Source organism: Bos indicus, chromosome 17, assembly GCF_029378745.1.
Source record: "Bos indicus isolate NIAB-ARS_2022 breed Sahiwal x Tharparkar chromosome 17, NIAB-ARS_B.indTharparkar_mat_pri_1.0, whole genome shotgun sequence".
NCBI classification, from domain to species: domain Eukaryota; kingdom Metazoa; phylum Chordata; class Mammalia; order Artiodactyla; family Bovidae; genus Bos; species Bos indicus.
The window spans coordinates 39,399,245-39,426,265 of NC_091776.1; the positions used below are offsets into that span (position 1 = coordinate 39,399,245).

At 38.1% G+C, this 27,021-nt stretch overlaps 1 pseudogene; it reads right to left on the reverse strand.

The window, feature by feature from the left end:
- Positions 1 to 11,589: 11,589 nt before the first annotated feature.
- The window catches only part of LOC109570887 (guanine nucleotide-binding protein subunit beta-5-like), a 55,827-nt pseudogene continuing 40,395 nt past the window's right edge, over positions 11,590 to 27,021 (reverse strand).

Sequence of the window (27,021 nt, forward strand, 5' to 3'; positions counted from 1 at the left end):
CAGCTGCTTCAGGATTGAAGGAAACATGGTAAAACCAGTGGGTTCCATGAGCATGGGCCCAGTGCTGTGCTTCATTTGCTGGGAAGTGAGTTTCATGATTGGAAGTAGTGCTGTGTGGAATGCCATGATGGTAGATAAGACATTCTATAAGTCCACAGATGGCAATTTGGTAGAAGCACTGAGTTCAGGGCTTGCAAATCTATATTCAGAGTGTCCATTCCAGTAAGAACAAAACACTGGCCCTTCCACTGTAGAATGAGTCTGGATTAATCAGTCTGCTACCAGGTAGGTGACTGATCACCCAGGTGGTGATGCCTTATTGGAGATCAGTGTTGGTCTCTGCTGTTTGTAGATTACACTCTCAGCAGTGCCCAGAACCAGGCAGACCTTCCTGAGAAGAAGTCCCTGTGCTGGAATCCACACTGTGGAATTATGTGGGAAATCAGTATCAAAATATTTGAAAATAACCCACAGATTTTAGAGTGTAATGTGACATTATCAAGAGAGATCTTTGACTTAGCCATTGAAGCTTGAAACTTCAAATCCAATTCTGAGAATATAAAAAAAATAGTATGTTTTAACAACAACAACAAAAATAAAACAAACAGGAAGTTAACATGTGATACAGTATTATTAACTAAAGTACAGACTGTCAGAATTTTACAGACTTAGTCAGAATTTCACAGACTTTTATGCAGTGACTGGTATTTGTTTTCAGACCTTATTCAAGATTACACATTGTATTTAGTTACACTGAGCAGCTTCAGCTGTCTGCAAAAATTTCTGATAAATACACTTTTCATTTTTATTCTGTTACAAATATTTTCTAATTTTCCTTGCTATAGTTCCTTGGATACACCCACTCATCATTTAAAAGTGGACATTTAATTTCCAAATACATGGATTTTTAAAGTATTTTTGACATTAATTTCTTATTTAAATGCTTTCTCCTCTGCAGTCATCCCAGTGATTTTTCAATCTTTTAATATTATTGAGGCTTTCGATGAACAGATATTTTTCTAAAGAGAACATACAAGTGACCCACAGGTAGGTAAAGAGGTGTTTAACATCACTATTCTCAGGGAAATGCAAATCAAAACCAGAGGGTATCACTTCACACATTTTGGAATGACTATTATCAAAGAGACAACAAATGACAAGTGTTTGCTAGGATGTGGAGAAAGCAGAACTTTTATGTACTGATGATGAAAATGTAAACTGGTGCAGACACTATGGAAAATAGTATATACATTCCTCAAAAGAATTAAAAATAGAACTACATATGCTCTAACAATTATATATATTTCTTGGTATAAATCCAAAGGGAACAAAATCACTATATCAAAAAGATATTGTACTCCTGTGTTCATTGCAGCATGATTACAATCAGTTCAGTTTAGTCACTATGTCAAATTCAACTCTCTGCGACCCCATGGACTGCAGCATGCCAGGCCTCCCTGTCCATCACCAACTCCCAGAGTTTATTAAAGCTCATATCCATTGAGTCGGTGATGTCACCCAACCATCTTATCCTCTGTTGTCCCCTTCTCCTCCTGCCTTCAATCTTTCCCAGCATCAGGGTCTTTTCAAATGAGTCAGTTCTTTGTATCAGGTGGCCAAAGCATTGGACTTTCAGATTCAGCATCAGTCCTTCCAATGAACATCCAGGACTGATCTTTAGGGTGGACTGGTTGGATCTCCTTGCAGTCTAAAATAGTTTCAAGAGTCTTCGCCAACATCAGTGTTCAAAATCATCAATTCTTTGGCGCTCAGCTTTCTTTATAGTGCAACTCTCACATCCATACATGACTATTGGAAAAACCATAGCATTGACTAGACGGACCTTCGTTGGCAAAGTAATGTCTCTGCTTTTTAATATGCTAAGTACTCTTGCCTGGAAAATCCCGTGGACGGAAGAGCCTGGTAGGTTGCAGTTCATGGGGTCGCAGAGAGTCGGACACGACTGAGCAACTTCACTTTCACTTCTCACTTTCATGCCTTGGAGAAGGAAATGGCAACCCACTCCAGTGTTCTTTCCTGGAGAGTCCCAGGGATGGAGGAGCCTGGTGGGCCGCTGTCTATGGGGTTGCACAGAGTCGGACATGACTGAAGCGACTCAGCAGCAGCAGCAGCAAGTTGGTCAAAAGTTTCCTTCCGAGGAGTTCAGTCAGTTAAGTCGCTCAGTTGTGTCCAACTCTTTGCGACCCCATAAATTGCAGCACGCCAGGCCTCACTGTCCATCACCATCTCCCGGAGTTCACTCAAACTCACGTCCATCGAGTCGGTGATGCCATCCAGCTATCTCATCCTCTGTCGCCCCCTTTTTCTCCTGCCCCCAATCCCACCCAGCATCAGAGTCTTTTCCAATGAGTCAACTCTTCACCTGAGGTGGCCAAAGTACTGGAGTTTCAGCTTTAGCATCATTCCTTCCAAAGAACACCCAGGACCCATCTCCTTTAGAATGGACTGGTTGGATCTCCTTGCAGTCCAAGGAGTAAGCGTCTTTTAATTTCATGGCTGCAATCACCATCTGCAATGATTTTGGAGCCCCCAAAAAATAAAGTCAGCCACTGTTTCCACTGTTTACCCATCTATTTGCCATGAAGTGATGGGACCAGATGCCATAATCTTAGTTTTCTGAATGTTGAGTTTTAAGCCAAATTTTTCACTCTCCTCTTTCACTTTCATCAAGAGGCTTTTTAGTTCCTCTTCACTTTCTGCCATTAGGGTGGTGTCATCTGCATATCTGAGGTTATTGATATTTCTCCCAGCAATCTTGATTCCAGCTTGTGCTTCATCCAGCCCAGCGTTTCTCATAATGTACTCTGCATGTAAGTTAAATAAGCAGGGTGACAATATACAGCCTTGACGTACTCCTTTTCCTTTTTGGAACCAGTCTGTTGTTCCATGTCCAGTTCTAACTGATGCTTCCTGACCTGCATATAGGTTTCTCAAGAGGCAGGTTAGGTGGTCTGGTATTCCCATCTTTTTCAGAATTTTCCACAGTTTTTTGTGATCCACACAGTCAAAGGCTTTGGCATAGTCAATAAAGCAGAAATAGATGTTTTCCTGGAACTCTCTTGCTTTTTTGATGATCCAACAGATGTTGGCAATTTGATCTCTGGTTCCTCTGCCTTTTCTAAAACTAGCTTGAACATCTGGAAGTTCATGGTTAATGTATTGCTGAAGCCTGGCTTGGAGAATTATGAGCCTTACTTTACTAGTGTGTGAGATGAGTGCAATTGTGTGGTAGTTTGAGCACTCTTTGGCATTGCCTTTCTTTGGGATTAGAATGAAAACTGACCTTTTACAGTTTGTGGCCAGTGCTGAGTTTTCCAAATTTGCTGACATATTGAGTACTGCACTTTCACAGCATAATATTTTAGAATTTGAAATAGCTCAACTGGAATTCCACCACCTCCACTAGCTTTGTTCGTAGTGATGCTTCCTAAGGCCCATTTGACTTCACATTCCAGGATGTCTGCCTCTAGGTGAGTGATCACACCATCATGATCATCTGGGTCATGAAGATCTTTTTCGTACAGTTCTGTGTAGTCTTGCACAGAAGAACAAGGCCGGGAGCTGACTGTGGCTCAGATCATGAACTCCTCATTGCCAAATTCAGACTTAAATTGAAGAAAGTAGGGAAAACAACTAGACCATTCAAGTATGATCTAAATCAAATCCCTTATGATTATACAGTGGAAGTGACAAATAGGTTTAAGGGACTAGATCTAATAGACAGAGTGCCTGATGAACTATGGACAGAGGTTCGTGACATTGTACAGGAGACAGGGATCCAGACTATCCCCAAGAAAAATAAATTCAAAAAAGCAAAATGGCTGTCTGAGGAGGCCTTACAAATAGCTGTGAAAAGAAGAGATTCAAAAAGCAAAGGAGAAAAGGAAAGATATACCGATTTGAATTCAGAGTTCCAAAGAATAGCAAGGAGAGATAAGAAAGCCTTCCTCAGCAATCGATGCAAAGAAATAGAGGAAAACAACAGAATGGGAAAGACTAGAGTTTTCTTCAAGAAAATTAGAGATACCAAGGGAATATTTCATGCAAAGATGGGCTCAATAAAGGACACAAATGGTATGGACCTAACAGAAGCAGAAGATATTAAAAAGAGGTGGCAAGAGTACACAGATCAGATCAGATCAGTCGCTCAGTCGTGTCTGACTCTTTTCGACTCCATGAATCGCAGCACTCCAGGCCTCCCTGTCCATCACCAACTACCGGAGTTCACCTAGACTCACGTCCATCGAGTCAGTGATGCCATCCAGCCATCTCATCCTCTGTTGTTCCCCTTCTCCTCCTGCCCCCAATCCCTCCCAGCATCAGAGTCTTTTCCAATGAGTCAACTCTTCACATGAGGTGGCCAAAGTACTGGAGTTTCAGCTTTAGCATCATTCCTTCCAAAGAAATCCCAGGGCTGATCTCCTTCACAATGGACTGGTTGGATCTCCTTGCAGTCCAAGGGACTCTAACTGTACAAAAAAGTTCTTCACAACCCAGATAATCACTATGGTGTGATCACTCACCTAGAGCTGACAATGTTTTTTACAAAAGCCAAGACTAGAATGAACCTAAGAGTTCATTGATGGGTGAATGGACAAAGTTGTGGTACATACATACAATTGAATACTATTCAACCTTTTAAAAAAGAAGGAAATCCTGTCATTTGCAAAGACTTAAATGAAGTAAAGGCATTATGATAAGTGGAATAAGTCAGATGGTGAAATAGAAATACTATATGATCTCACACGTGTAATCTAAAAACTAGAGAACAAATTGGTGGTTACCAGGTGTAGGGGTGTGGGAAATAGGAGAAGGGAGTTAAAAGGTACAAATTTCCAATTATAAGATGAATAAGTTCTGGGGATAAATAAATAATATAGAGCATGGTAACCACATTAACAATATGTTATTGTATATTTGAAAAACTAAGAGAAAAGATTTCAAGTTTTTATCACTACCAACAAAAAATTATATTTATGTGAGGCAATGGATATACTAACCTTACTGTAGTAATTGTTTTTCAATATACACATATCAAAACAACTAATGTACACCTTAAACTTACTAATTTTATATTGATATGTCAATTATGTCTCAATAAAGCTGAGGGGGGGGGAGTAAGAAATTACCTATGTGTCCAAAAACAAGGAATCAATCTAGTAAATTATGGTATGTCCATACAGTGTTAAAACTTAATTTAGCAATTAAAAAAGATATCTAGTGAAATATCTAGTGAATATCTAGTGAAATATATCTAGTGAATATCTAGTGAAAAATATCTAGTGAAAGACATATTTACAAATGTTGTTATACGAAAAAAGCAGAATACAAAAAACAAAAACTACGTGTATAGAATTACCATATATGTCAATGTTTTTCATATGTTTGCATTTATATCTCAGTAAAATAGTTAAACATGTTACTCTGCTACATAAAAGTACCTGAAATAAAAGTGGTTAACTCTTAAAAATAAATTTAAAATGACACAACTAGTAAATAATGGACTTATATAAATTCAAACCCATAGCTATCAGATGTAAAACTCCTTTAATTATAAGGCATAAGCTGATTTTAAACATGAGAGCATGTAATAGAAAGATTATTCAAGTAGCTTGCTTAGTCATGACAAAGATTACCAGCAGAATCAGACCAAAAGCCGAAAAAATAACAAGAATTTCATGCGAATGTTTATGCCAAACATTTGTCAAAAATGGCTTTTTAATGTTCATCATTCAGCTCTTTGAAACTAAATTGAACTCTTTTGTTGGACATATTTATAAATGTGATCAAGTTATTCTTAAAGTTATATTCATAATTAAAAGATATATTTTCACTTATAGACAATAGAAAAATTACTAATTTTCTCTCCAGTGCTCTATTCTGTTCTCTTGAAAAACATTTACCTTGTTGTAGTTCATTTGAACAATAGTCTGAAAAAGAGCTCATGGTGTGGAAAATAATTTCCTCCAATGAACTTGGGTCAGTAATTTTTCTTGAAATTAGATAAAGCAGCATGAAATTCAAGACTCAAATTGAGACCAGCTTGTTCAAACTCAGTTTTTCCAAAGCAAAATAAGACATAGTAGCAATTTCTTTTTCACCTTATTATATATTTAAATGTAAAATCACCAGCTACATCAAATTCATCTCAAATTCACAGACTGCCAATTTGTTTAGTTGAAATCTAATGAATTAGCTCTTGCTACATCAGCATAAAGTTATTCAACCTTGAACTGTTAACACCAAACAGAGCTTTTCTTAGTCTGCAAAATTTACCTCTTATAAGAACTAGCCACAGCTTTTTATTATCAGATTAATTATCAGAGAAAACATATTATTTCAACCTAAACAGCCAAGAGCTATTATTATTCTTTTTCTAACAAGAGAAATTTGACCTCCTATCCACAAGTTTCATATTCCAGAGTGAAGCAAGTTTATCATTTAATTTCCAACTAGATAACTTTAATGATCTTCTTGGCAGAGAGTGCAACAAACACTTTCATCAGGTACCTTAATGTAAAGCCCAGAAAAGAGGTTTCAGAATGAGAGAAAGGAGAAAACAACATTTCTCAATGTTTGCTCTGGAACTTGTGATTTGGTACCACCTTGGGGCTGGGAGGCAGAGAGAAGGAGGTGGTGGCGGTTATGATATTTATAACTGTTACCATGAGCAATATACTCATATACATTATATTGTTTGGTATTATCAAACCCACCAAGGTAGCATTATAATTCTTAATTTATAGACAAATAATTTGAGGCTCAAGAGATTAAATGATTTGTTGAAATTCATTCAATAAGTGGCACTGCAAGTATTTCAGTCCTTGCCTGATACCACACCTTTGCTATTTCCATTGCCTCATTCTGTCTCTTAAAATACATCTGCTTCTTGCCTCCTATACTCCCTAGGTCCACAAGAACTGACAAAGACTCATTCCCTTGTAGCTACACAAAGATAAGAACAGCCTTAACAAGATAATAAAAAGCAAGAATCTAACTATTACAATATCATGAATTACAGAACCTGAAACCTGGAACTTCATACCAAGTTAAGCAGTCCCATTCTTCAGTAATAAAGCTAATTAATTCTCATAAAGATATTAGGCTCTTAGATACTATTTAAGTCCAAGGAGGAATATATTAGAGTTTTATGAGAAATCCTGAATCTTGAGTTAATTAGACTTGACAAAAATTGATTAATTTTTACTAGAGACTAGTGAAATTACAATAGACTCTAAGCCAAATGAATACATATATATATATATATATTAAAGTTGAGGCAAGATTTGTTTTATTTACTGAAAATCTCCAGTACCTAACATTTTCATAACAATTAAATATTTGTTAAATCAAAGATAAATAGTATCCTTTATGCTAAACCTTTATAACTCTTAAAGATTTTGTTTTATAGTGTTCTAAACTAAATGACTTCTTTTCGAAGAAATTATTACTGGCTGGAAATAAGATTAGTTCAGGAATTTTTCGGGAGATCTCATCACTAGGAATACTTTAAGATCTCATTACACAGGTACCACTGAATTCAATAGGTCTCTGAGGACAATAATTAACACAACTTAACTAGAAGATTCAGTTGAATATTCATAAAGGGCAAATGTTATAGCCAGATATATTATACAAAAATACAGTATCTTTTCTACTATGACACTACCAATAGCAATGAATACCATTGATTTATTGATAGCTCTTTGAGCAAAAAGTAATCATTCATTAATTATAGCTAAAAAAAGAAAAAAATTACATTACCCAACCATAGAATATTCATAAAATATAAAACTTTATTCATAAATAAAACAGAGCTTGAATCTTAAGATTTCTTCATAATGTACCTTTTAAAATATTTCTGAATGCTTTTTAGCCACTGCAAAAGATTATAGGCTCCATGCAGTTTTTTATAGCATATGATTGGAATCTCAACCTCCTAGCATCATTAGGACAACTATTAGGGCATTAGTGTCATTAGGACAGCCATTAAAATTCTAGGTCTTATAAAATATAGCAAGGCTATCATATCCAGTATCAGTAAGCAAGGCATTTCAGACTAACCCTGCAACCCCCAAAGAAGTAAAATGTTGGACAAAATTAGAAAAAACAACAACAAACAAAAGCATTAAAGAACTAAAGAGAGGGCTGAAGTTAACTGAACCAAGATACAATAAGGGAAGAAGCTAATCATAAAGAGCTGATCACAAGATTAAGGAGTATTTTAAAATTTAGGACCCCCAAAAATAAAGAAACCTTGCTGAGACAGAATTCACCTCAGATTTTCCTCTTCTGTGGAATTTTATCACCTTAAAATAAGTAGCATATTAAATGAGGAGTTTATAAACCTGCATCCACTGTTCGATACATATTCCTGGTTATTTTCAAGTAAAATGTTTCAAAATATTAAAAGATAATCTCTAGTAGGTCTTTTGAGACTCTCAATATGTTTTAGCCAGTTAGTAATTTTCTTCTGCAGTGCTAAAAAGTCAATTCCTGACTTACTTTATACTCAGTACTAGATATGTGGTATATGCTTAAATAAATACTTCCTGCCAATATTGTGCTGCCAAAAATAGGAAATGAGAAAAAATTATATTAAATTTTCCTCTGATGCATATTTCAATAAATGTGTCGGGACTTATTCATGAATTTCAAATATATATTATGCCAGTAAACCTTTTTGCAAAGGCACTTTGTAAAATGCAATTGAAATTTGCAAAAATACTTTATCTTAAACTTTTGATTGCATTATGATCTATTACAACTTTTCCACAGTGTAGGTAATATTAAGTTTTTTTGCCCCTAGGCAAATAGTCTCTAGAGTTTGATATCTCAGTCAAAGATAAAGCCTGATACGTAAATTATGTCAGTGACTTCAAACATCAAGCTAGATGACATCAAACATTTCAGGCTAGATATGTAAAAACCTCTGAGCTGCCATCTTCTTTCTGAAATCAACCAAAAGCAAGGAGAGAAAGGAAGTAAAAATGGAAATTTCATTTTATAACAACAAAAACCCTTGATATTCAAATTCAAAATAAAGGAAAAAGGGCTACTGAGTGGAATGCACCTTGGACCAAGGTAATGGAAAAAAGGAAAAAGGAGACAAGCTGTTCACCACTGAAAAACTCAGGTAGAGAAAGGAAATTAAAACCAACAACCCTAGTTTGGACCACCTACAACAGAAGGGATGGAAGCAGTTACAAGAGCTTTCTGCTACCTTGTTGGAAAATGAATTTGCAGGGGAAACAGAGCTGAAGAAATAGACACATTCTTTGTAACTACTGCAGCAAGACAGAGAAGAAGCCCTGAGTAAATCACTATACCTACCATCCCTTGGTCAAGGATACACACACACATATACACACACACACATACACACACACACATACACAATTTTTTTATCCTATGGAGTTCCACTGAGAACCAGGGAGATTTCCTGCTAGCCCAGACTAGGTCTGGTTCCAGTTCTATACCATCTGTTCTATACAGTCATTAAAAAGTAATAATTTATAATAGCCAGCTCTAGAGATAAGCAAAACAACTTTAAACAGGAAGGTCAGTATCATATAAGTATGTTTGAGGAGAAGGGACATATGTATACCTATGGTTAATTCATGTTAATGTGTGACAGAAGTCAAATCAATATTGTAAACCAATCACCAATCAATTAAAAATAAATATTTTTTAAAAAAATTGCACACACACATACATAGCACATATACAACTTTTTAATACTTCTTATAATCCCAAATAAAACAGGTAAAGACATTCAAATTTCCTGTGTGTTCAAGTTTTCCATAAACTCTTGCCCTGAATTTTCTTTCTAACAACAGCAAAAAAAAAAAAAAAAAATCAGTAAATAAACTCTATGGTACTCTCAGACAGACTAATGGACCAAGCCCAAAAGGAGTCCCACAGATACATAAAAGCTAAAATTTTAATAGAAGTGACATTGACAATATGTGAATGAGAGGGGAATTATTCAATAAATTGTATGCAAACAATTTTATAGAGGAAAAATGAAATCAGAATCTTACATAATCTTTCCTACAAAGATCAATGTCAGATGAATTAGAGATTTAAAAATGAATGTCAAAGTTACAAAATATTTCAGAAGAAAACGGGAAATATCTCTGTTACCTGGGGGTTAAGAAGAAATTTCTCAAACAAAAAGAAAACTTTCTTTTTTCAGACAAAAAGAAAATAAACTGCAAAGGAAAAGATTAATATATAAGTCTTCATTGAAATCGAAATTATGCTTATCCAAAATATTATAACAAGAGTGACTATATAACCCAAAGTGTTCAGAAATTAAATACACCATAATAATTGAAAAAATGTTAGTGAAGACAGAGAGAATGCCTTCAAGTCAATGTGAAAATTGAAATTAAACCAGTAGAAAATTTGGGGGAAATTTAAGTATCGGCAACTCTAGCCACTTATATGAAAAGAAGATAAAAATGGAAATAAAGACTTTAAAGGTGCTCACCTTCATCAACCATTGTGCATGCTCAGTTGCTTAGCCATGTCTGACTGTTTGTGATCCCATGGACTATAGCCCACCAGGCTCCTCTGACCATGGGATTCTCCAGGCAAGAATACTGGAGTGGGTTGCCATTTCCTCCTCCAGAGTATCTTTCCCACCTAGGGATCCAACTAACATCTCCTGCATCTCCTGAATTAGCAGGCATGTTCTTTACTACTAGCATCCCCTTGGAGAAGGCAATGGCACCCCACTCCAGTGTTCTTGCCCGGAGAATCCCAGGGACAGGGAAGCCTGGTGGGCTGCCGTCTCTAGGGTCGCACAGAGTTGGACACGACTGAAACGACTTAGCAGCAGCAGTAGCAGCAGCAGCAGCAGCAGCAGGGAAACCCTCATCAATCATCAGGGAAATCCAAACTAGAACCAAAGTTCAGAGTGAGACACCATTTTACTCTGATTATAGTCAAAAAAATTTTTTTCTTTAATGTGATAGCATCAGTGCTGGCAAGATTGTAAGACCCTGAGAACTGGCATGCACTACCAATGAGACTGTAAAAAGACACAACCATTTGGAAGTCAATTTCACATTCTCTAAAGCCGAGTCCGACTCTTTTGCAACTCCATTGACTGTAGCCTACCACGCTCCCCTTTCCATGGGATTTCCCAGGCAATACTGGAATGGGTTGCCATTTCCTTCTCCAAGGGATCTTCCCAACCTAGGAACTGAGACTGTGTGTCCTGCAGATTCTTTACCACTGAACAAGCAGCAAGACTACAGCACCAAAAATGAGTTGAGAGTCATATAATTTAGAATAACTTTAAAAATAGATGAATTTTTTAAAGAGTTCAAAATAATAAACACTATACTTGAGGGTGTTCTCCTAGTGCTGAAGGCTTACCTTGGGATCTTTCCAAGGGTAATGGTTTCGATGGTAATGGTTTCGATATTAATGTTGGAGACGCTTGGTGCACTTTCAGTCATGGAGCTGCTTCCATAAGCTAACTTGCAATAAACTCTCAGGTCCTCTAGAAGCAGGATCTATTCACATGTAATGATTTCAAATTTTTTCCCCAGGTACCTATGAGCACTGTGACCAAGCCCAGACTCTGAGGGTATGATCTCATGATCCTGAGCAAAAGGCAGCCCCATCAGGGGAAACTCATAGAGTATTAACGTGGTTTTCATATTCAAACAAGAGGTGACTGGGGACCCCTTGAGGACATCCCAGACGTTGATGGTATAATCGTTGTGCCCAGCAGGATACACTGAGGGAGAAGTCCACGCTGGAAGCTGCCCAGAGGCGATAGAGGCAACACACACATCATCTGATCCCGAAGCAAAGGCATCTCCACCCAGATTAGTACCAGACACTGTTGATGTCAGATTCTTGTGTTTGAAAGGCCTGCACACACTGTCCAGGGAACATGTCCCGCCCAACGGATTTCTTGTCACATCCCTCAAACAAGGTGTTCCATGTCTCTGAGGGGGCCAGGTCCAAACAGAGTACATCGGTCCCATGCCCATGAAAAGCACGGCAGCCGCCGCCTGCTCTCCACTTTCCACAGGGCACACGTGCCATCGCTGCTGGCTGTCAGGATCTGCACATCAGAGTTGGTGAAGCCGCAAGCTGACAGTCGGTGTGCATAGCAACAGACTTCTTTTTGGCAGCCTTGTTTCCATTTTTGTCAAACGTCAGTAGATACACAGAACACTTATTATCCAAACCACCGTATGCAGTGGCACGTCCCAACAGGGCGTATGCACACGCCACCACTCACTTGCAGTTCATCGCAACTCCGCACTCCTTGTTAGTAGTGAAGGAATCCCACACTACCACCTTCCCATCCTGCAAGGAGGTCACCATCCTCCTCTTATTCTTGAACCAGTCCATGCACAGAACCTTGTTCCCATGGCCTTTGAGGGTCCTTCTGGTCTTCATGACAAACTGTTCTGGGGCCTCCACGTGCTCGGCCACCTGGTGCAGCTCCAAGTCGGGCAGCTTGGCCCTCTCCTCCTCAAGTTTGCCCTTGAGGCTCTCAGCCTCACTCTTGAACGACACCAACATGTCATTTTCATGTAGCCCGTAGGCTGCTGTCTTCACGCGTGGACCCGCCTGGAGGGAAGCGGGATGCGAGTTAGCAGGCGGCGAAGGCGCGGACCACAGCACCGTAGAAGTGGGTCCAGCTGCCTCCCCATCCTCAGGCACATATCCCAGAGCAATGGATTTAATCTTTCTTGCTGACAAAGTCCCTTAATATTTTTGAAAAATGATAAAACTTCTTGCCAATTTTTAAATTGGCTATCATCTTTAATCAGAAATGTTTGTAATAGTTCTGAAGGATGTTAATTCCCAGTTAAATATAAATACGGCATTATTAAGTAAAACTGTTACATCTCTCTTTTTACATGTGTCTAAGGAATATGAATACAAGAATACATTTTTTAACCAACCATCCTTTATTTGAAAAAACTTAAGCTTTTCTTTAGCATTCAGAAATTTAACATGTCATGTTTCTCCTTAAACTTGTATCTCTATTTCATCTTCCTCAAATAATTTTATCCTAAAGGAATATATTTTATATTTGGAAGTTAATCAGTAAAAAATATATGAATTTAGAAGATAAAAAAATAGTAAAGACAAAGCACTAGTGAGTAAAATGTAAACAAAAAGAAAAAAAACAAGGAGACTTCAGTTTCTGGGAAGACAGAGTAAATGTACTTCTTATTCTTCCCAATAAGGACAATTTATGAAGAAGAAAGAAGAAAGACTGTTTAGGGACCATAGGACCCACAGAATGACACAGTGGTGAGTTCCTTGGAGTATCTTATATCCCAGACATGTAGCCAAAGAAATTGGCAAACTGGAACTACCAATAGGCACATGTAAGAAGAAACTCCAACAAGAGCCTCTCTCTCTAGTCTGGCTCAATGCACATGAATCTGAGCAAACTTCAGGAGATAGTGAAGGATAGGGAAGCCTGGTGTGCTGCAGTCCACGGAGTCATAGAGAGTTGGACATGACCTAGAGACTGAACAATAACAGCCAAGGGAAACAGGAAAGGGGCAGCCTAGCAAAAGAAAAGACTTAAAATGTATATATACCTTCTCAACTTCATTCATTCAAACACCAAAGGAGGGGGGCAAAAAGTGTGGCTCCACCTCAATCATGCTAGCAAAAACCAAGTGAGGAGCCTATACCTTCATCCTTATAAGACTATAAAAGTTGCCCCAATCCCCTCCCTGCCAGGATGGTTTCAGAGATAAGCAAGTAGTGAGACAAGCCTTTCATCTCTCCTGGCTAGTGACAAGCCTACCCTGCGGTGTTAGTGGAGACCACATGGAGAACTGCAACTCCCAAACTCCTAACCCTGCCAAGCAATAATGAGGACTCTCCAACCGTGTATCAACAGAGCACACTGTTTTAAGAAACTTGTACTTCTATTTCCAACTGTCAGTGCAAGGCAAATCTTCTCCTGCTAAGGTGGTGTCAACATAAATCCATCTAAAATAGGTTTAAATAAGCTATGGTCTCACAATATCATACAAAAATGTCCAGGTAGCAATCAAAACTCACTGCTTATACCAAGAAACAGGAAGATATAAAACTGGATGAAAAAAAGAAGTCAATAGATGCCAACACAAATATGACAAAGTTGTTAGAACTATCTACGAATATTTTAAAGCAGTCATAGTTAAAATCCTTTAATAAACAACTATGGAAAACAAATGAAAAAGTAGAAAACCTCAGCAAAAAAATAAAATGTAAGAGAGATTTCTGCATGATAGTAGAGTAAGATGCTCCTTTTTTTCTCCTCTTCAATCTAAAAGTAAAGAATCTACAACTTCAAAAAGGTGCCTCTGCCCAATATACCAGAACACAGGAGAATTCCATTTATCTGCACACCTAGAGATGGGTGGACCAGAATACACAGAAGCAGGACTAGGGGAACACTGGAGGCAGTGCCTGAAATCTTGGCTTCCAGCCCTATAGCTGAGAGCCCGCAGCCCTGTAGAACTTGATAGAAGCAGGGAAGGTAGCTCACACAACACTGGCCTCCTGGCACAGGCAGTTGGGCAGCAGTGGCAGTAGAGTCTGGAACTCCATCCCTTCAGTTGCAAAGTGAAAGTCGCTCAGTCATGTCCAACTCTTTGCGACCCCATGGACTATACAGTCCATGGAATTCTCTAGGCCAGAATACTAGAGTGGGTGGCCTTTCCCTTCTCCAGGGGATCTTCCCAACCCAGAGATTGAACCCACATTTCCCGCATTGTAGGTGGATTCTTTTCCAGCTGAGCCACAAAGGAAGTCCAAGGGCGCCAACAATTCCAGCCCTCCACCCGCCACTGGAAGCAGAAAGATCCATGAATATAACAACACATGACATGGCAGAAGTACCCATGACACCAGATCCTCCTGTACCAAATCCCTCCTGCCACAGCTACAGAGCCTGCAAATTAGGGGCACAGCAGACGAGTCCATCATTCCAGTGCTCCAAGCTGCGACAAAAGCAACGCTTGCAGCAGCAAGACACCAACAAACCTGGAGGCACAAGCACTGATACCAGGAGTACTCGTGACATCTCTGACAAGGCAGTGAAAGGTCAAAAGTGCCAACTCTCAGATATAATCAGAGACAGATGCCAAAATCAGACAGAGGTTACAATAAAGAAAACTAAGCCAATATCTATTATGAATATAGACACAAAAATCTTCAACTAATAAATATGACTGTCTATATTTAGAACCACCATAATTGTTGCATCAGCTGTCAAACATGATTCAGAATACTCTAGAGTAGGAGAAAAGGGCCATAAAAAACTCTCAGTTAATTAAAAGAAATTATTTTGTTGTTGTTGTTCAGTCACTAAGTCTGACTCTTTGCGACCCCGTGCAGCATGCCAGGCCACTCTGTCTTCTACAATTTGCTCAAATTCGTGTCCATTGAGTTGATGATGCTAAACATCTAATCCTCTACTGTCCCCTTCTCCTTTTGCCTTCAATTTTTCCTTCAATCAGTCCTTTTTAGTGAGTTTGCTCTTCCCATCTGGTGGCCATAGTATTGGACCTTCAACTTTAGCATCAATCCTTCCAATGAATAGTCAGGGTTGATTTCCTTTAGGATTACTGACTTGATCTGGTTGCAGTCCAAGGGACTCCTGAGTCTTCTCCAGCACCACAATTTGACAGCATCAATTCTTTGGCACTCAGCCTTTTTTAATCTTCCAGCTCTCACATGTGTACATGACTACTAGAAAAACTATAGCTTTGACTCTATGGACCTTTGTCAGCAAAATGATGTCTCTGCTTTCTAATACGCTATTCTAGGTTTGTCATAGCTTTTCTTCCAAAGAGTAAATATCTTTTAATTTCGTGTCTGCAGTCACCATCTTTAGATCATATGGTTTATATTTTCTGACCAAAATGGAATCAAACTAGAACATAATAATAGTAAAATAAAAGGCAAAATTTCCAAACACTTGAAGACTAAGCAGCATACTTTTAAATAACGTATGGGATAAAGAGAATATCATAGAAAAAAAAGTATATTGATGAATGAAAATTCAGCATATGAAAATTTGTGGTTGGCACATAAAGCACAGCCAAGAGAGAGACTTATAACATTTAAATGTTTATGCTATCAAGAGGATTGTCTCAAATCAAAAGTTTTTCTCCATCTGAGATTCCAGTTGCATGTATTAATATGTTAAAGTTTGATTTTGTCCCCCAGCTCTTGAGTGCCATGATACGTCCTGCTCACTTTTATTTTTCTTTTGTGGTTCAGTTTGTGTTTCTAGTTCTAGCATTTACATTTGTTTCTTATAATTATCTCTCTGCTGAGATCCCTTACACATTAAATGCTATTGCCCACTTTTTTCACTACAGATTTTTAGCACATTAGCCAGTTATGTCAAAATCCCTGTCTGACAGTTTCAACATCCAGGTTGTACCTGAGACTGATTCTATTATTTTGTCTCTTGGCCAGACAGTTGTGGGGTTTATGTGTTTGCGTGTGTGTGTTTACATCTTATAATTTTTTATTGCATTGCACACATATTATATAGACCAGTAGAGACTCGGGTAAATGATATTTATGCTTGTAATGTGCATATCTCTTCCTCTGTTAGTCTTTTAATGTGAAAAGGTGAGAAGGGGTGAGTCAGTTTGGTCAGAGGTTGACCTAAATTTGTTTTGGCATTGTTATGGTAACTTTCACTGTACCACTTACTTCAGCTTGCTTTAGCATGTGTTTTCAGGCAAGAATGTACCAATATTTCCAGTGGGTTTTGCTTTTGCTAGTTTGATTGTTTATCCTAGTTCTCAACTTTCAGTCTTCCATGTTGTTAGGGAAATTAAATGAATAGTCTTTTTTAGGCTTCAAAGATAAAGCAGAGGAGGCCTCTGACCTTGCTTCTAACCTGCCTGGACACTGCTCTGACTGGGAGTAACTGGGAGTGACTGCCTGGTGTGAGTGCAAGACTTGCAGCACCATAGGTAAGATGAGGGAGAAATCTTGAGATTGTTGAGACCCTGGAGCAGGTCTGGTAAACCAAGCCCCAGGCTTAACTAGTTTTATACAACAAAGTTTTATACAACAAAGCAAATAACATTAGCAGGAAACCAGGCTTGCAATTTGATCACAGATTGATAATGATATCAGTTTGCACCTGTCCTGGGATTATAAGCAGGAACCCTGAACTGCAATCTTGGAAGTCTCACCCACAGATGCACCGCTTGGGACCCTTTCCCAACTGGGACTCTAGATGTGCTGTAACACAGGACCTCCCAGTGCTGTTTAAGTCTGGATGTTAGTCAAAACCCAATTTGGTGATGTACTCTCTGCTCTTTCAATTTCTGTTTTCATTTAATGTTAGTGTGTTGAAAGTAAGCTAGATAATTCTCTAATAAATATCTGTAATATTTATTTGTATATGATGAGTGGCTTATTTTGTTAACAAATCCTTTGAACCTGAGATGAAAGTGAAAACTTTTGGCAAAACATCCTGTGTCCTTGCATCACGCAGGAGCTTTTTTCATAAGTCACTGCTATTGCTTGCTGCCCAGGGGCACAGAGAGACAAGGTGTTTCTCTGTGGTCTTGTTCCAGCCTCATTCTTAGGCAAGCCCAGGGCTTAAGTCTCTGGAGTGGAGCTTTGACTTGCTCTTCTTTTCACATTGCAACCATACTCTGACTTGAATATTTGGTGAGCCTTGTTTGCAAGAGAGCTTCCTGCCCATTGCCCAACTATTGTGGATGCGTGCCTATTGACTTGGTCATGTCCAGCTGTTTGCATCCCCATAGACTGTAGCCCACCAGGCTCCTCTGCCCATGCATAATTGAGCTAGTGTAGGACCCTAGCACCAGGAATTTTTCTGTCTTTCCCCCTGAGATAAAAGGGTCCTTTTTTCCTTTTGCCTCTTCCCAGTTGCAATGGGTCTTCATATGTTCCTTGGGAATGACAGCATTCATTTTTCTTTCCCTATCATTATAAATATATTGTACCATATGAGAGAAATTTCTAGGAGGAGCTTCATGTCTTTCTCATAGCCACTGTTTCCCATCTCTGACTCCTGGTTCCTAGGTTTACTCATGAGCACCGCTGGAAGCTTGTGAATAAGAATTTGTGAGTGAATGTAGACTCTCTTTGTGTCTACGACTCCCACGATTTCAATACTCTCACTTGGCCTCAAGAAATTCATTAAAAACTTTAGCTCAACAGCATCCACTATCTCTCCTTACCATGTCCTGCCACATAAGTCACTGCTTACACTTCATTTCTCCTTGGAGCAGACTGCCTATGGGTTTTCAGTTGAGCTCCCTTTGACATGAGTTCTCTGATGATCTCAAGTTCTGATTTTGTAATTTATCTGACTTTTTCTTATCTTTAGGTTGGAAACAGTCTTTTCAACTTTTTGCATCCTAGGCAAAAATACAAGTCTCAAAATTGTCAATTTATGATTAACATCTTGAATTTTACTCACTAGTTGTGTAATTCCTTCCATAGCACCTCATTTTTTCCTGGTTTTCTGAATGATTTTGTCCTTTCTAATATAATCTTTCTGCAAACAGCTCTCAAGTCAACACATCTCAACTACTGGTTTTTTAAACTAAAATTTTGATATTCTGTATATGGTAAGGCTATTTTAGCTATTTCTGTTTCCTTCAGTTTCTTTGGAATTTAAGTTCTTAATTTAACTTATATTGATAAATTAATAAAAATTTAACAGTATTCACAATTATCTTTAAGGTTTTATTTGCTAGACATAAAATAAAATTGTTATATCATCTGAGGAATTCACTAAATAATAGTCAATATTCTAAGGTTTTCAAAGCTGTAAGAATGCAGGTGCATTCTTTACCAACTGAGCTATGAGGGAAACCCTTTTAGGTTAGGACAAATATCGGGTATAGTTTTCTGTGCCATAGGGTAGGTTCCTGTTGGTTATCTATCTTATATATAGGGTGTGTATATATTTATTCCATCTTCCCAATTTATCCCTTCCCCTTCTTCCCCTTTAGTAACCATAAGTTTATTTTCTATGTCTGTGGATCTATTTCTGTTTTGTAAGTAAGTTCATTTGTATCATTATTTTTTAGATTCTACATATAAGCGATATCACATATTTCTGTCTGACTTACTTCACTCAATATGATAATCTGTAAGTGCATTCATGTTGCTGCAAATGACATCATTTTATTCTTTTTTATGTCTGAGTCAATGCCACTTTTCAACAGCATTTTCTCACTTCATATCTCTGTGAAGTGAGATATCTCACATTTTGGTAATTCTTGCAACATTTAAACCTCTCTTATTATATTTGTCATGATAATCTATGACCAGTGATCTTTGATATTACTATTGTACTTGGTAACACCACCAACCATGCCCATATTAAACAGCAAATGTAATTGATAAGTGGCATGTGTGTTCTGACTGCTTTACTGATCAGCCATTCTTCTGTCTCTCTTCCTCTCCTTGGGCCTTTGGATTCTTTAAGACACAAAAATATTGAAATTAGGCCAACTAATAACCTAAAATGGTCTGTAGGTGTTCAAGTGAAAGAGTGAATTTTGTATCTCTCTCTTTGTATTAAAAGTTGCTGCTGCTGCTGCTGCTAAGTCACTTCAGTCATGTCTGACTCTGTGTGACCCCATAGACGGCAGCCCACTAGGCTCTGCCGTCCCTGGGATTCTCTGGGCAAGAAAACTGGAGTGGGTTGCCATTTCCTTCTCCAACGCATGAAAGTGAAAAGTGAAAGTGAAGTCGCTCAGTCGTGTCTGACTCTTAGCGACCCCATGGACTGCAGCCTACCAGGCCCCTCCGTCCATGGGATTTTCCAGGCAAGAGTACTGGAGTGGGGTGCCATTTCCTTCTCCAGTATTAAAAGCTAGGAATGATTAAACATAGTGAGGAAGGCATGTCAAAAGCCAAATAGGCTGAAAGCTAGGCCTCTTGTGCCAAACAGTTATCCAAGCTGTGAATGCAAATAAGTGTTCTTGAAGGAAATCAGAAATGCTACTCCAGTCAACACATTAATAAAAAGAAGGCAAAACAGCCTTATTACTGATTCGAGAGAAGTTTTAGTGGTCTGAATAGAAGAACAAACCAGCCACAACATTTCCTTAAGCCAAAACCTAATCCAGAGCCATGCCCTAATTCTCTTCAACTTTCTGAAAGCCGAGAGAGGTGAGAAAACTAGAAGAAAAGTTTACGCTAGCAGGTTAGTTCATGAGGTTTAAGGAAAGAAGCCATATCTATAATATAACAGTACAAAGAGAAGTAGCAAATTCTGATGTAGAAGCTGCAGCAAGTTAACTAGATTATCTAGCTCAGATAATTAATTAATGTGGCTACACTAAAAAGCAGACTTTTAAGCAGACAAAAAAAAAAAAAAAAAAAAAACAGCCTTGTTGCATAGCTAGAGAGAAGTCGATGTCTGGCTTCAAAGGACTGGCTGACTTGTTAGAAGCTAACACAGCTGGTGACTTAAGTTGAAGCCAGTGCTTATTTAGCATTCCAAAAGCCCTAAGGCTCTTGAGAATTATGCTAAGTCTATTCTGCCTGTGCTCTACAAGACCTCAGAAACAAGACCTGGATGACTACAAATCTGTTTACTGAATATTTGAAGCCCACTGTTAAAATACTGCTCAGGAAAAAAGACTCAAAATAGTATTGCTTATCTTTTTTTAAAAAATCAGTGCAGTAAATGCCTTTTTTTGTTTGTTTGTTTGCTGGCTGCACTGAATCTTAGTTATAGCACTCAAGATCTTCATTGCCCAGTACAGGGCCTTCCTTGCAACATGTGGGCTCTTAGTTGTGGCATTTGGGATATATTTTCCTGGTCAGGGATCAAACCTGGGCGTCTTGCATTGGGAGCCCTGAGCCTTAGCCACTAGACTATGGGAAGTACCTATATCTGTGATTAATGGGAAGAGGTCAAACTATCAACATGAATAGGCATTTGGAAGAAGTTGATTTCAACCATCAGGATAACTATGAGGGGTCAAGACTTCATGGGAGGAAGTAACTGCAGATATGGTGGAAATAACAAGAGAACCAGAATTGGAAGTAGAGCCTAAAGGTGTGACTGAATTGTTGAAATCTCATGATAAAACTTCAACAGATGAAGAGTTTCTTCTTATGAATGAGCAAAGAAAGTGGTTTCTTGAGATGGAATCTACTCTTGGTGAAGAGAGGCTGTGAAGACTGTTGAAATGGCAACAAAGGATTTAGAATATTCCATAAACTTAGTTGTAAAATAGCAGCAGGGTTTTAGAGGATCGACTACAATTTTGAAAGAAGTTCTACTGCAGATAAAATGCTATCAAACCGCATTACCTGCTACAGAGAAATTGTTCCTGGAAAAAAAAAAAAAAAAAGTCAATTAGTGAGGCAAATTTCATTATTGTCTTATTTTAAGAAATTGTCACATCCTTAAGCAACCACTACCCTTATCAGTCAGCAGCTGTCAACACTGAGTCAAGACCCTCCATCAAAAAGATTAATATTTACTGAAGGTTCAGAGGATAATTAGCCTACTTTAACAATAAAGTATCCTAAAAGTAAGGTAGGTACATTTTTTAGACATAATGCTATTGCATACTTAATAGGCTACAGTATAGGATAAAAACAGCTTTTATATCCATTGAGAAAACAGATATGTATGCAATTTCCTTTTTTCACTTTGAGATAGCTACTTTATTGTGGCAGTCTGAAACTGAACCCACAATGTCCCCAAGGTATCCCTGAATATACTCATTGCTATTTCAGTAGTTTGTAAGCAGTTTTAAGATTCTCTAGCCAATTTCATCCATAACATATCAATCTTATTTTAATTTATTTTAAGAAAAGTATGTGTCACCAATCACCAAAATTGAGCCTTCTTATTGTGGTGGTGGTTGGTGGTTTAGTTGCTAAGTCGTGTCCGACTCTTGCAACCCTATGGACTGTAGCCTCCCAGGCTCCTCTGTCCATGGGATTCTCCAGGCAAGAATACTGGAGTGGGTTGCCATTTCCTTTAAATCATTTTTGTTAAAACCATCAAAACATTCCTGATAAGACTACAATAGGTAAGTTCATCAAATTAGATATTCTACAAATTGAACTTTACTTTCTGTGAATTGATTTGAAAACTGTATATTAGGTAAGTTTTCAACTTTGGAAGATTGAATGTTGACCAATTTACCTGCACTCATTAAACTTTCAAACATTAGAAACAACCTAAGCATCCATCAACAGGGATGCATTAAGCACATTATAATATATTCATAGAGCTCAAGTGTCCAAAAGAAAATGGTGCAGTTTCAAACAAATGACATGAACAAATCTTCAATACATAAAGAACAAAGCCAGTTACTGCCATTAATATAATTCAGTAGTTGTAAAGGTGTGATTCTAAAAGTGTGATCATCACTACCTGGGAACTTGTTAGAAAAGCAAATTCTCAAATCTCAGTTCTAACTGTGAATCAGAAACCCTGAGGGGTGCTGTGTTAATGCAAACTGTGTTTTAACAAGCCCTCAGATGACTGTGAAGCATGCTGAAGTTAGAGAACCACTGATATAATTAAAAGAGAAACAGTGCATATATGCATGCACAGACACACGTATATTCTTTCATATGCACAGACACATTCTCATCCTTCTGGATGCAGAGACTGCCTTCTAAAAGCACATAGGAATCCATAAGAATTGCTCTTTCTAGGCAAGAGAACAAAAGCAGGAGGGGCCCAGAGTGAAAACAAAGCTTACTGTTGATATAACCTTGTGTACTATTAGAATTGGTTTTCTGTGAATGCCTTTGACAAAAGTAGATTTTTTTCTTTAATCCTCAGGTTTAATGCTAATGAAATGTTCACAGCTATTACTCATGTAAATTTTTTTCATTTAATTTCCATGTTGAAATAAAGGAAAATAAGAATTCAGGCAGGTGGGAAAGAGAACATTTCTAAATATTTTCTGCCCTTTCCCACAGTAAGCATATTAAGTTTGAGGAAAAGGTTGCAGGTTACAGTCAAGTTACATATTTCATTGTTAGAAACCTGAAACAACTGAAGTAAAAAATAGTAACTTTAATTAATAGTCATGCTATTATCTTTCTAAAGATATAACCACGTGGGCATTTTTAGAATATCTACACGAGATAGAAAATTATTTATAAAATTTATCAGACTAGGAGTCTACAGACCATAACTTTAAATGCAATAAAAGATATCATGTATAATTCATCTCCTTCACACGGTAGTGAACTTGGCAGTAACCTCAGTAAGCTCAGACTCAAGCTTACATTAAATCTCTGAAGGCAAAAATTTGCAATTTTTTTTCATTCTATATGGTTTTCTGAGTTTGTGTTAAATATTTCAAAATGTTTAAAATATAGTCTTATCAGCATATCTTTAAACTTCTTTCTATTTTTAAATCAATTCTGGTAATCAACTAATGATAACCATCATTACAAAAAATATTGAGTATTTCCAAAGTTCAGTATTATTTTCTTTTTTGAGACAGCAAGATATTTTCATTTTTCAGACCACAAATCAGGTAAATTTTATATAATTTAAATTATATAAATAATTGGAAGACTATAAATCCTTGTGATTATGGTAAGTCTTAATTTCTACTCACATCAATAAAAGTTATGTAGTGGTTTAAAAACATGCTGCTGTCCCTCTGTCATGTCTGACTCTTTGCAACCCAATGGACTACAACCCACCAGGTTCCTCTGTTCATGGGATTTTCCTGAGAAGAATACAGGAGTAGTTTCTTATTTCCTTCTCTGGGGATCTTCCTGGTTCAAGGATCAAATTTGAGTCTTCTGCGACTCCTCCATTGTGGGTGGATTCTTTACCACTTAAACCAATGGGGAAGCCCCAGTTTTAAAAATAAATCCACAATTTTAAAAAAATTTCTCCCTTCAAGAGATGGAACTTTACTCTTTTTCTCTTGAGTGGAGCATGCAGAAATGATGTTATTTCATTTCTGATGTTAGGTTACAAAAAGGCTGTAGCTTCCATCTTAGATACAAAAAAATCTTTCACTTAGTTCATTCACTCAGAGAATTCAACTCCTATATAGTGAGACTTCTTAGGCAGCTTGGAGAGCCCTACGTGGTGGGAAACTGAAATTTCCAGTTAACAGCCAACAAAGAACTGAAGTTTGCCAATGAAAAAGGGAGAGGGCTTAGAAATGGATCCTACTTGCACATCCCCAGGCAAGCTTAAAGATGACAGTAACCCTACGCAATCATTCACTGTAACTTTAAGACAGACCCTGAACCACAACCATCTAGCTACAGATGACTCTGACTTAAAAATCCCTGACTCATAGAAACTATAAGCTAATAAATATTTGTTGTCTTAAGCTGCTAAATTTTTGAGTAATTTGTTATGCAGAGATAAATGATTAATGTATGCCCTAAATAGTACTGTTAAATACAGTAGACATGAAATATGTGTTTCTCCAACATCACTTGCTTTGCATAATCACTCCCCCATTACAGTAAATAATCCTGCATAATCCATGACATTCCTGGTATGGCTGACTTTCATTCCCTCCTGGGCAAGGAGGCCTGGACCAGCCCAGCAAAGCAGAATACCTCAACCATGGTGACTGCTTCAGAGCTGCACGTGGAAGTTGAACTGGCCAATCAGTTCAGTTTAGTTCAGTTCAGTCGCTCAGTCATAACCGACTCTTTGTGACCCCATGGACTGCAGCACACCAGGCCTCCCTGTCCATCACCAACTCCCAGAGCTTGCTCAAATTCATGTCCATCGAGTCAGTGATGCCATCTAACCATCTCATCCTCTGTCATTGCCTTCTCCTCCTGCGTTCAATCTTTCCCAGCATCAGTGGTCTTTTCCAATGACTCAGCTTTTTGCTTCACGTGGCCAAAGTATTTCAGTTTCAGCTTCACCATCCATTCTTCCAATGAATATTCAGGACTGGTTTCCTTTAGGATTGACTGTGTTGATCTCCTTGCAGTCCAAGGGACTCTCTAGAGTCTTCTCCAACACCACAGTTCTAAAGCATCAATTCTTCAGTGCTCAGCCTTCTTTATAGGCCAATCAGAATCCCCTCAGATAATATTAAGAGTTATTTGGAAAAATAACTCCTCTGAGAACAGTAGTCTAAGTGTCACATAAGATTAAAGCTGCCAGACCATCTTTACACTCCATGGAAAAAAAAAAAAAGTTTTCTGAAAATGAAGCCAAGATAACACATGAAAGCAAACAGATATGAAGCAAAAAGAGAGGGTTGTTCTCATCACATTTTTAAACCTCTGTATTGTAAAATCTACATTTTACCTCCCAGTTAGGTGAGCTTTTCCATACATTAGCTATTTCAGGAAGTCAGATAGGGTTTCTGTTTCCAAATGAGTCTGAATGAGTCAACTGAATGAGTCCTAATAAATTTGACAAATTTTATAAACTCAAAATATACCTTAGACTCTTGCTTCTGGCCATGATGAATTAACACAAATCAGATTTATTCTGTCACCATAAACAATTTAAAATAAACAAAATGTACAAAACAACAGCTTTCAGCTTTGGACAAAAGTCATCTCAAAAAAGTGATTTCAGAGAAAAAGGAAACAAATGAAGGGAGACCTAAAATTCCTCCAGCCTACCATCTGCAGAGTTCCTAGGCCTCAGAATAGTAGAAACCAAACAGATATGTCCTCCTGAATTGAAGAGATTGAGCTGAGAATTTGTGGAGGCCAAAGAAGCTAAAGTTTGTAGATCAGCATAAAAAACAGGGAGTGCTACACAGAGAGAGTGTGAATTCTAAAAATAGGCAAAGAGTTTCTCGAGTCCTCAGCTGAGTGCTTTTTTTAAATTAATTTTTATCGGAGTATAGTCACTTTACACTGGTATGTCAGTTTCTGCTATACAGCAAAGTGAATCAGTCAAATGTATACATATATCTCCTCTTTTTTTTTTTTTAAATTTCTTTGCCATTTCAGTTCAGTTCAGTTCAGTCGCTCAGTCGTGTCCGACTCTTTGCAATGCCATGAATCACAGCACGCCAGGCCTCCCTGTCCATCACCAACTCCCGGAGTTCACTCAGACTCACGGCCATCGAGTCAGTGATGCCATCCAGCCATCTCAGCCTCTGTCGTCCCCTTCTCCTCCTGCCCCCAATCCCTCCCAGCATCAGGGTCTTTTCCAATGAGTCAACTCTTCTCATGAGGTGGCCAAAGTACTGGAGTTTCAGCTTTAGCATCATTCCTTCCAAAGAAATCCCAGGGCTGATCTCCTTCAGAATGGACTGGTTGGATCTCCTTGCAGTCCAAGGGACTCTCAAGAGTCTTCTCCAACACCACAGTTCAAAAGCATCAGTTCTTCAGTGATCAGCTTTCTTCACAGCCCAACTCTCACATCCATACATGACCACTGGAAAAACCATAGCTTTGCCATTTGGGTCACCACAAAACATTGAGTAGAGTTCCCTGTGCTATAGCTTCCTAGGTGGCCCTAGTGGTAAAGAACCCGCTTGTCAATGCAGGAGACATGAGAGACACGGGTTTGATTCCTGGGTGGGGAAAATCCCCTGGAGAAGAAAATGGCAACCCATTCCAGTATTCTTGCCTGGAGAATCCCATGGACAGACGAGCCTGGCAGGCTAGTCCATAAGGTCAGTCAGACATGACTGAAGTGACTTAGTGTGCATGTGCTATACAATAGGTTATCATCATTAGTTATCTATTTTATACATAGTATCAATAGTGTATATGTGTCAATCCCAACCTCCCAATTTAGCCCCCCTGTACCCCTTGGTATCGATATGTTTGTTCTCTATGTCTGTGTCTCTATTTCTGCTTAGCAAATATTATTATCTATACCTTTTTTCTAGATTTCACATATATGTGTTAACTTACAATATTTGTTTTTCTCTTTCTGACTTACTTCACTCTGTAGGACAGTTTCTAGGTCCATCCATGTCTTTACAAATGACCCAGTTTTGTTCCTTTTAATGGCTGAGTAATATTCCATTGTATATATCTACCAAATCT